At 36.6% G+C, this 10,128-nt stretch overlaps 1 protein-coding gene across 4 annotated transcripts in view; it reads right to left on the reverse strand.

The window, feature by feature from the left end:
• mctp1 (multiple C2 and transmembrane domain containing 1) overlaps window positions 1-10,128 on the reverse strand; it is a 142,574-nt gene that overhangs the window by 103,940 nt on the left and 28,506 nt on the right. Inside the window, exon 1 of one of the 4 annotated variants that reach the window (XM_020706014.2) lies at window positions 5,028-5,246. The exons of the other annotated variants lie outside the window; for them this stretch is intronic. The gene's annotated coding sequence lies outside the window, so the exon portion shown is untranslated. Of the gene's footprint in view, window positions 1-5,027; window positions 5,247-10,128 lie in introns of those variants that run through there. 4 annotated transcript variants of the gene reach the window in all.

Below are 10,128 nucleotides of genomic sequence, written 5' to 3' on the forward strand. Positions count from 1 at the left end.
CTTACACCAAGACTACAATTGCTGAACTGCAGAAGGAACTCTTGAAAAGCCAAAGAACACAGAAAAACCAGCACAACCAAGAGGCCAATTAGGATATAACAGGGTTCAGCTTCTCATCAAATATAGAAGGGAGAAAACAGGTAATCGATAGACATAACAGTTGTACGTTAAAGGGCTTTTCCTCACTTTTTTCTGTCATGGCCAAATTGGGTGTGGCAAGACACTGAGCTGAGCTGGTTACCGTGCTGCCAAGTAAGCCTGTCATCCAGAAACGAGACAGTGCCCGTCTAAAATCATGCTGATACGGCTCACAGCTTCAACCAGCTCTGAACACAACACTACACTTTAAGTAACAACCAGATCCAGGGCTGCGATTGCTGCCTCTGCAGCTTCACAGTGGAGCGGCTCAGAAAGAGTGCTGGTGTGCTTTTTGAACTCTTGCTGCATTCCAAAACCTACAATGCAATATTGATTCATACATGCAGTCTGCTTATATAAAATGATAATAATTAGTTTATATTTATAAGAGATTTTTCATGCGTCATTATTTTTTTCCCAAATTTCTAAGCGCAAAGTTATAAATGTTACATCTGACATTGTTTATTAGGTTTCAGGGTCATTTAATTACCCTAATAAATCAAAACCACTGACCATTGCTTCATTCACAGTAGCTTACATACATGTGAAAATACATCCATTTATCTATTAGTGGAAATTGTGTCTTGTATTTTTGCTCAATATTAAAACTACAACTAAAACTGTTTTACTGTCCAATCTTTTTTCATTATAGTGATTTTATTTTGGAAATAATGTTTAAATGAATGATTGAATTAGTTTGGTAGAACATATTCTACCACATTTTTCAGTATAAACAACAAAACTTTAGATAATTAAAGATGAATTTATTTCATGGATGGATTTGCCTTTGATATGACATTTTGCAGAACAAATATATATATATTATTATTATTATTATTATTGGAAGGGGGATACTCATCCTAGTTATTGAAAAAAATGTGTACAAATAACTAAACTTGGACTAAGCTTAAACTGAGCCAACCTTTTAAAAATGTATTTTATTTAAATTAACATGAAATAAGAGCAATAACAAATAAAAAGTCCTGTTGGTGTGAAATCCCCATAGTTTAATCTTTTATGCCTAATTTAATTTTGTGAGTTGGTCTACATTTGAATGGATATGATCATAAAAAACAGCTTTATTACCAGGTCTGCTGCTTGATAAGACACTTCCTGGCCTCATTTTCTATTAAGGACATTAATTATTTTCTCATCCTGCAAGTTTAAATAGAAACTATAGGAATTTCAAGTACATTACAGGTTGCTTTTGTAATCACAAATAAAGAGAAAATTATATCAATTAATGTACATAAGCTTTATATTTTAACTATAACATGTAATTTGATGGATGTTTGTCATTTTTTTGCAAAAAAATAATGGTTGGATCTGGTAAAGAGGGTGTACCACTATTTCACTTTAAAAACAACATACTGGCAAGAGGTTTAAGGAGGTTCAGCCATTCTAAGTCTCCCAACCTCCCCTCACCATCTGAGTCGTGCCGCAGAAATGCAGATAAAGTATGAGCAACCTTTTTTTTTGCAGATGCTGCTTAGCAGCAGTCCATTGGTGCATGAACACAGCATGCGTCTGTATCAGAATATTTCAAAACTCTGTGCAAATCTTAACCGTGAGGTAGATATTGTAAACAGGCAGAGTTTGCAGAAAATTGTGTTTAATATCTGTATTCTTTGATATGGAACTGAGTACTCATATAGTCAGGGAAAGAATAAGGTAACTTTGGCAAAATGTTATAAAACTGGCTGATCGCAATCACAGGAATAGCTGGAAAGAAACAAACTATATAAATGTTTCCTTTGGGTAGCAGCGTGAGATAAAATAATTTGATCAATTTTTTTTTTCTAAGCTGTCGATACCCAACTCAGATTTAAAAGCCCTTGGAATTTTACTTGGGTTAGAATTTTCCTTTAAAGAATAAAATCTGGATAACCAAAGATTTTCTACTCTAAAACACAGACCAAAAAAAAAGGACTGTCTTTAAATTTTTGGCCTTAAAATGTTTCTTTTTGGGGATTTTATTAGCATGTATTGAGCGATCCTTATTGTATTTTATGAGTGGTTTCATCTCATTCAGTTATGATATGAAGTCCATTGAGACAACTGTTGCAATATTGGGCTATATAAATAAATTGAATTGAATTAACTGCTCAAAAAATGCTAGTTCCCATTCATCATTAAAATTATGACAGGTCTGCAGTAGGAGAATTTCTCTTTTCTTTGAAAAAAACAAGTGTTTGCAGGCATGAAACAAGTCTAACTGTAGGGCAGCACGATATGAAGAAAATTGCGACCGCGATATTAGTAAAAAATATTGGGATGACAATATAACTTGCGATACATGAACAAACAGCAAAACAATTAAATACATAATTCCTATTTCACTGCAACACTTTAATTTAAATAAAAATCGACATAACTTAAATTACACTCCAAAGGACCCTCGTCTACGTAGGAGGCGAGCATCTAACATAAAAGGGGTTCATCCGATTGGTCAAATGCATAAATGGATTTATTTGATTTGTTAAATACTTCAAGCTGCCATAAGATGTTTTAGCACGTTACCATTTATTGTTATCTTCGCCGACTTTTGCGATATACACACAGCTTGATATCATGATAACAATAAATTTAAAAAATAAAGGATTTATTGTGCAGGTCTATCTAACAACAATTCAAGGACAGCTTCAGAAAGCATTCATACACAGGGATGTATGAATATTAAATAACCCTTGCCATTAAGACTCTAAACATCTAGATTTTCCTCATATAAGTAGTTGATATCATCACACCAATCATTGCAAAGTCAACACTATTTCCCACAATCTTGTTAGCTAAAAATGTCTTAGATTATTGAAATGGAGGCATATTTATCCCTACTTATGGAGACAATGAATGTGCAAAGACTGTGAAAACCACAGACTGACAGAGATTCATGAAGGCTATGAGTGACATGTAAAGTGAGCCAGAAGAGGTTAAGAATAGCTTGCGTGAATTTTTCTGAAATAGTACCAACCTGCACTACACTTCCCAAATAGATACTGCACTTCACAAAAACAAAAGCATATGTCCATCCTTTCAGCTCTATTTGCATAGAGGGGAAACGTTCATTTGTTTGGTCATATTCCAAACCCACTTGTTCCTGTTGTGGCTCACTGAGGTTCAGCTGCAGCCCATCCCAGCTCTCACTGGGCGAGAGGTGGGATCCATCCTGAATAAGGTGCATCACAGTGGAGAGGAACATGACAGCATCTATAATTCAGCTGAATGCATACTACACAGTGACATTATTTAAGCACTAAGAAACACTTAACTGCCTAAGGAGCAAATGAATGTGTATTCCAAAAAAACTAAAAGCACCAAATAGTTGACAATGGAAGCTCGTCACACTTTTTGCCATATTTTCGAAAAGAGCTGTCCATACATCAACACATGTATTCCTAAACCAGACACACCAACTGCAGTACATCCACATGAGGAGGTAATTTACAAGTCAACTTAGTGTTCTCCTACTGATTAGAGGAACAATAACTCATTTCAGAGCTTTTTCAGGATTAACACAGAAAGGGAAAATTGTACAAATCCTCTACGAAAGCTATTTTTTTTAGCAATATGTATGTTTTATCTTATTCTTTCTTTAAAAATTAAAAAAAAAGGTAAATGGAAAATGTCGTCCTTCAATTCAACACTTAATTCATCTCAGGGCTGGAAAAGCACTAATCCACTTTTCAATGTTAAGCTGATCTACCCAAGATCAGTGATTACAATCCAATAAAATCTCTAACTGAGCTTTAAGTAGAAATGTCATCACTTTCATATCAAAACCACTAATGTAGCTTAAAAGATTTAAAAGTGCATACAAGTAAAATCAAAAAACAAACTTGATATTTGATACATATTCTGCTCTTGATGTCCTCTCCTGGAGATCTACTTTATGTAAGTTATATGTGCACTGCCCAACAGTGGATTGAACTATTGATAAAGTCACACACAAGTTGTCATGTGTCTTCCAATAATATATATAAAGACACAAACAAACACTTGTGTTGAAGAATGACGCTTTTCATACCTTGAACCCTTTTTTTCTTACCAAAAAAAAAGCTGCACCTCACAAAAATGAATATTGGAAGAATATGTTTGACAACTCGCTTTCCAGGAGATACCCTTTATTTTATCTTAACATAGCTATTATGTTTGCCCTCATGCTTTGTTTCAATCGTCTGGCTTCATTTCTGTTCATCCCCTCCTTTTTAGTCTCTTTTTTCCCCACCCCCTGTCTAAACCAGTTCTGCTTTTCTCTAGCATTCAGAACACGTTCAGAACCAGCACCAAGACTCTAAGCAAGACTAAATCACAGGAGAGGCACATAACCAATCTGTCATTGCTAGTCGCTCAAGACAAGTACAAATATCATACATCTCTATGAAAGACTCTTTAATATTTACTACATTTACTACTCACACCTTCCTTTATTGTTTTCCTATTAGTCTGAGAAGAGTCGTGTCACACAAGCAGTCAGCTCAGGTTCCACATTGTTACAAACTGGACACAACACACCCACTGCACCTCCGCCCTGCCAGTCTTAACCACAAACACGAGCACCTGCTCTTAGTTTTGGAATTGTGTTTTCATTTCAGCAACGCTGAGCATGAACTGCCATCTAAGCTTGAGTTTATGGAAATTCCAAATGAAAATCTTAATGCAAATGCAGGAGCGTGCTTGAACGGATGGAAACATTTGGCTGATTTTGTCACACGGGACCCCCTCGTCTGTCTCACACAACCACTAAAATGCTTCCAAAATTAAAGAAGACACCAGTCACTACCATTCATGCTCAGATCATCGACATACACAATGACATAAAACAGCAGCTTTTTGTTTAAAAAATAGAATGCAAACAGTAAAAGCAGCACAATGTGGCTGTGTATAGATACCTGAAGTAAGGCTTCTTCCCCGAGCTGAGAGGCAGCACTAACATGCAGACACTGAGCACGCTCCACTGTGCACCTGCTCCTACCGCTGGCTCACTCGCACAAATGAGGCTCCCAGCGAGGAAAAAAAAAAGAAAGGAAACTGTCTCGCTCCTCACCTTGATCCAGCACACTGGAAAGGCCAACCAGCTGTGAGGCTGCTGCACATCTCACAGAGGCTTTTTGAAAGGCTTCCCTCTCTTTTCCACTCACTCCCTATCTCTCTCACTCTCTCTCTCTTTCAAACAGACAAACAAACAAAAACAGTGGAACAAACAAGAGCAAAACCACGAAATCTGTGGTCTTTCTGTCTATGCAGACATTTAATCACTAAGGGAGCCTTGTTTCAAAGTCACTCCTATTTAATTTGGTCCAAAATTTTTTTCAAAACAACAAACAGACTCCAATACAAAGCAAAAACAGGGTCGTGAAAACTGTCTTATGCCATTTTTTTGGAGCACAATAATAAAGCAGCTCTGGCAGACAAGGGTAGCTGGGATTCATTGTGGTGGCACAGGGGTGTGGCCAAGCAGAAGTTGGAATGAAATCAACAATCCTGCCAAATAATGTAAAAAAGCTTTCTCAAATAACCTTTCACACAGACTTTAAATACACCCTCCAACATTGTTATAAGACCCACTCCAATCATCTTCTGATCTTTTGTCAAAGCACTCCCAGTGGTCTTTTTATTATGATTACGCCGCTTTTAGGCAAAATAAAATAAAAGAACATGTTAAAAACACCAAAGACATTTTATTTTTACTATGTATTTATGTCTATTAAATGTTTTTACTTTTTTTTTTAAATAATAAATGTAAGGCACATGTGTCAAACTCAAGAGCCGGGGGCCAAATGTGGCCCGCCATGTCATTTCATGTGGCCCGCGAGAGCATAAAAGTTTTTAATTTCTTAAAATAAAATGTTTCTTTACTTGATAACATATTATTTATGTGTAGCTCCTGTTGTAATTATTCAATGTTTGCAGGTCTTGTGTGTGTATGCAGACTAATTGTAGTCATCAAACCATCATTTGGATGCAAGGCTGTGCGCAGCCTTTTTTTTATAAAATGTTACGCGTGTAATACATGTTCTTTCCAGCTCAGTTTTATGTTATTTTTCTTTATTAAATTTGATCTTTCATTAATAGAGTTATGTGGGTTTTAATAAGTGGACACAATTTAAAAGGATTTATGCTAGAGTAACATGCAAACATATGTTTTCTATGCAACAGTAATTGTCACTTTAAAACGTTATAATAAATAATTAGTTGTTTAACAATAAGGAGTAGTTACATTTATTTTTCATTACATTTAGTTACATGTATAAGTTATATCTGGCCCTTTGAAGACAACCACTGTGCTGATGTGGCCTTCGGTGAAAATGAGTTTGACACCCCTGATGTAAGGGTTCTGTGGTTTAGTTTGGTTATGTTTTGTTCATGTTCTTAGTTCCCCTTTGTCATTCACACCAGTTCTAGATTAATCATGATCCACAGCTGTCTTCATCTCAGTTAATTGCCCTCAGCCTATACACGTCTAGTTTTCAGGTAATCTGCTCTGTTGTGCTCCTACCTTTTTATTTTGCCATGGGTTTGGTTTCGTTCAAGTTTCTTTTAAAAAATGTTTGAATTTCTGCCACCAAGCCAAATCTTCTGCATTTTGAGTTCTCCACCACCAGTTCCTGACAATAAATTGTTACTTTTCATGCATTGTCATTTGGAATATTTTAGTTCTTTTTCAGTTATCCTTCCTCTTTCACGATTCAAGAAATACACACTGCAGGGTGTATGAGATCTCCCAAATGTGAAAATATTTTTGGTGGCCCAGCTCCTTAGAACTGCAATATTGAAAATAGTTCAGTGTCTGATGTGCAACAATCAAGGAGCTGATCCTTTGTGGGCTGTGTTGTGCAGAGTGGGATGATGGCAGCCCCAGCAATAAGGATTGTATTTTCCCTTGGCTGCCAAAGATGGTGACTGGTTAGAGAAAAACACTGAGCGAAAATGTGTAAATTGGCAACACTTTTTAGCTTAAACCATGACACTTAAAATTTTGCTTGTTTACCTCAATATACTGAACAGTTTAACCTGAAACTGCAAGCCAAACTATCGTCTAATTTCTCTTTATCTGTGTCTTTCTGTGCATAGAGAAGATGATGGCTCACACCTCTAACATGAAGGCCTATTAAAGACGTATTCCGATAAAAATTGTGTTTTTAACATTCTTGTGGCAGTTTTCTCATGATGGAGGTCATTAGAAAATTAAGCTAAGAATAGCATTTCTGAGTACGTCTTTATTTAAATAGAATCAGGAGTAGAGGAAAAAATGTCAATTTGAAAGAGCATAATTGTGACTTAGAAAAATACAATGGATGTGCTACAAGCTCCCTTTTCAGCTCCATTCTGATGCATCCACTTGCAGATGACTAGATGCCTGTATATCTTTGTTTTCATCGTCTGAGCTGGGATCTGGCTCAAAACTGTACGACTGGATAGCTCCAACATTCCTCACCATTTTTGTTGCGCCGATCATGTTAGGTTGGGCGTGTGAGGAGATGTAAACTAGTGGGAGGGAGCGTAAACAGATGGGTGATGGGAAGTGGAGATCGGGTTGCTCTGTCCCAACTGTCCCGCCCACAACTCAGAGGCGAATTTCTACGGAACTACTGCCGAACAATATCCAAACTTCTGCAGAAATGAATGTGCACGTACATGTACTTTGGGGGGGTCATGAGGAATTAACATTATAATACACTTGAAAGCTTTGTTTTGCATGATATAAGCCCTTTAAAAGACCACTGGGATCAAAGGATGATCGGAGGGGGTCTTTAAAAGATGATCAGTAAATGTTCCTAAAAAAAGTTAACAATAAGTGGGGACCTGGTCTCAGTGAGTGCTGAACATCATTTAAAAAAGCTTGTTGTTAAAATTCTTAGATATTTTGCCTATTTTTGTATGTTTTGCATTTTTGAATACCTTTTATTGCTTTACTGGTGTTTCCAAATCAAACATCATTTCAACATCATTCATTCAGTCACTATTATGTCTGCTATTGGTGCTGCTTTAAATAGACAGACAATTACTGCTACATAACAAGAATGACAGGCAGAAAATGAAGAATTTATAATTTGTCTTTGCAGATATTTACTGAAAGTTGCTGAGAATTAAAAGGAAATGCTCAGGGATGCATGTTAGTGTGCATACAATACTTGCGATGCAATTTGTAGAAGAAAAGACACATGAGGTCCATCATCTCCATAGACATAAACCACTTTTTCATTTGAGCCAAAGGTCATGTCATCTCTTCCTGTTTAAAATCAAGCAATGGAAAGGAAACTAGCCAAAGGATTAAAAGAAAATTATGAATGTTCTGGTGAGACAAAGCATAAAAAACCCATAAAATAAAGACGAGTAAATCACTGTACTGGAAGGTCATCTAAAATGATTCAGTGCCAAGAAGAACAGAAGGACGATAATTGGATTATAGACATAAGAAATGTGCACATAAAGACATGTTACATTAAAGGTGGAATGAAATGCCAATATTAATAGGTACAGCACAGTTCTGTCTATCTGTACTGAAAATACAAATTATTGTTTCTCCATTTCCTCATGCTTTTGCATGCAGAAGGCAAAACAGGATAACTGCCAACCCAGACAGGGGGAACACCAGCAGGGAGTTGGCACATAGTTCGCTTGCACTGACAGATCTGCAGAGTCACAACAAAACTCTGTCTAGGCTCCATGTGTGTGTGTGTGTGTGTGTGTGTGTGTGGGTGTGTGTGTGTGTCTTTGGTTGGTCCTTTACAATCAAGTCAGACCCCAGGACACAACATCTCTGCTTTTCCTGTGTGCTACTGTCTTTGTCGTGTTCAGCTTTGTGTCAGTCAGCAGGTTCTTTCACTACTTCAGCTGTCAGAGAGAATAAATGGAGGTCTGTAAAGAAAAATAATATTTGATACAGCACTATTCTTAAGGCAAAAAAAAGGCATTTGTAAAAGCCTGGTTCACTTTTCATAAATTCTTTACACCCACACTATAGGCTCTTAAATTTCTTTTTTCATTTATATACATGCAGTATTGTAAAACCCACATGTGCATTAAAGACAAACATTAAAGAAACATGCATTATTTGGCCAATGCATTCTTGCTTGAATGTCTTGTGTTGGCATGTTGGCACCATCGAACCCTAGAATGTGCACCATATGTCTTCTCTTTACTCAGAAAACATCAGCGTAAATGCACACACAAGACATTTGAGGCATAACAATAAATCAATATAGTAATTGTACAGTAAATCCATAAATTCCACAAATAGCAAAACTGACAGCAATGCTGTAACAAACCACAGAAAATCTCTTATCAAAGCTGCAGGCTTATCAGTAGAGTAAATGGAAAGAGGTACAGGCTTCAGCACTGGTGGTTGTCCGACTGGCAAACAGATGGACAAGGGTAGAAGCAGCAAAATAAGAGAGCACAAGACACAAAAATAGAAGCATTTTTTGACGCAAATCCCTAAAGCAGCCATGCGAGATTTTCCATAAAATCCAATCACCAATCGGTTAATGTGAAGTCTCAGGGGTTTGGCCTCTTTTTCACTTGTAGGGTCAGTTTACTGCTATTAAAACAAGAGTTTACCACAATATGCTTTGCACAGGTTGTACTTTTATTTTCACATTTTTAATTTACTTCCACAAACAAAAGATCTCTCCGCAATGCCAGGCCTTTTGCCAGATCTGACGCATTACTATTGAGACTTTTTGACACTAAGTGGTTATTCAAAAATCCGTTGTGCGGTAAAATCTTAAAAAACTCAATTTTCTCGTTAGTCCTTTGGAGAAACTCATTGTTGCTTCCTCAGCGCTTTAAAAAACAAGGGAACCCGTAAACACTGCACAAAATTCTATCATTTGAAAACCTACTTTTCTTAGCAAGCTGCCTTGTTTTGGTTGTTTTTTTATTTAACGTGCAGTAAGATAAATGTGTGCAGCAAAAATAACTTATGGGGTAAAATAAAATGACTAAAGAGATTGTCGTCTCTTTAAAAAAGAAAATCTACATCTATTC

This window comes from Oryzias latipes, chromosome 9, assembly GCF_002234675.1.
Source record: "Oryzias latipes chromosome 9, ASM223467v1".
Taxonomy (NCBI): Eukaryota; Metazoa; Chordata; class Actinopteri; order Beloniformes; family Adrianichthyidae; genus Oryzias; species Oryzias latipes.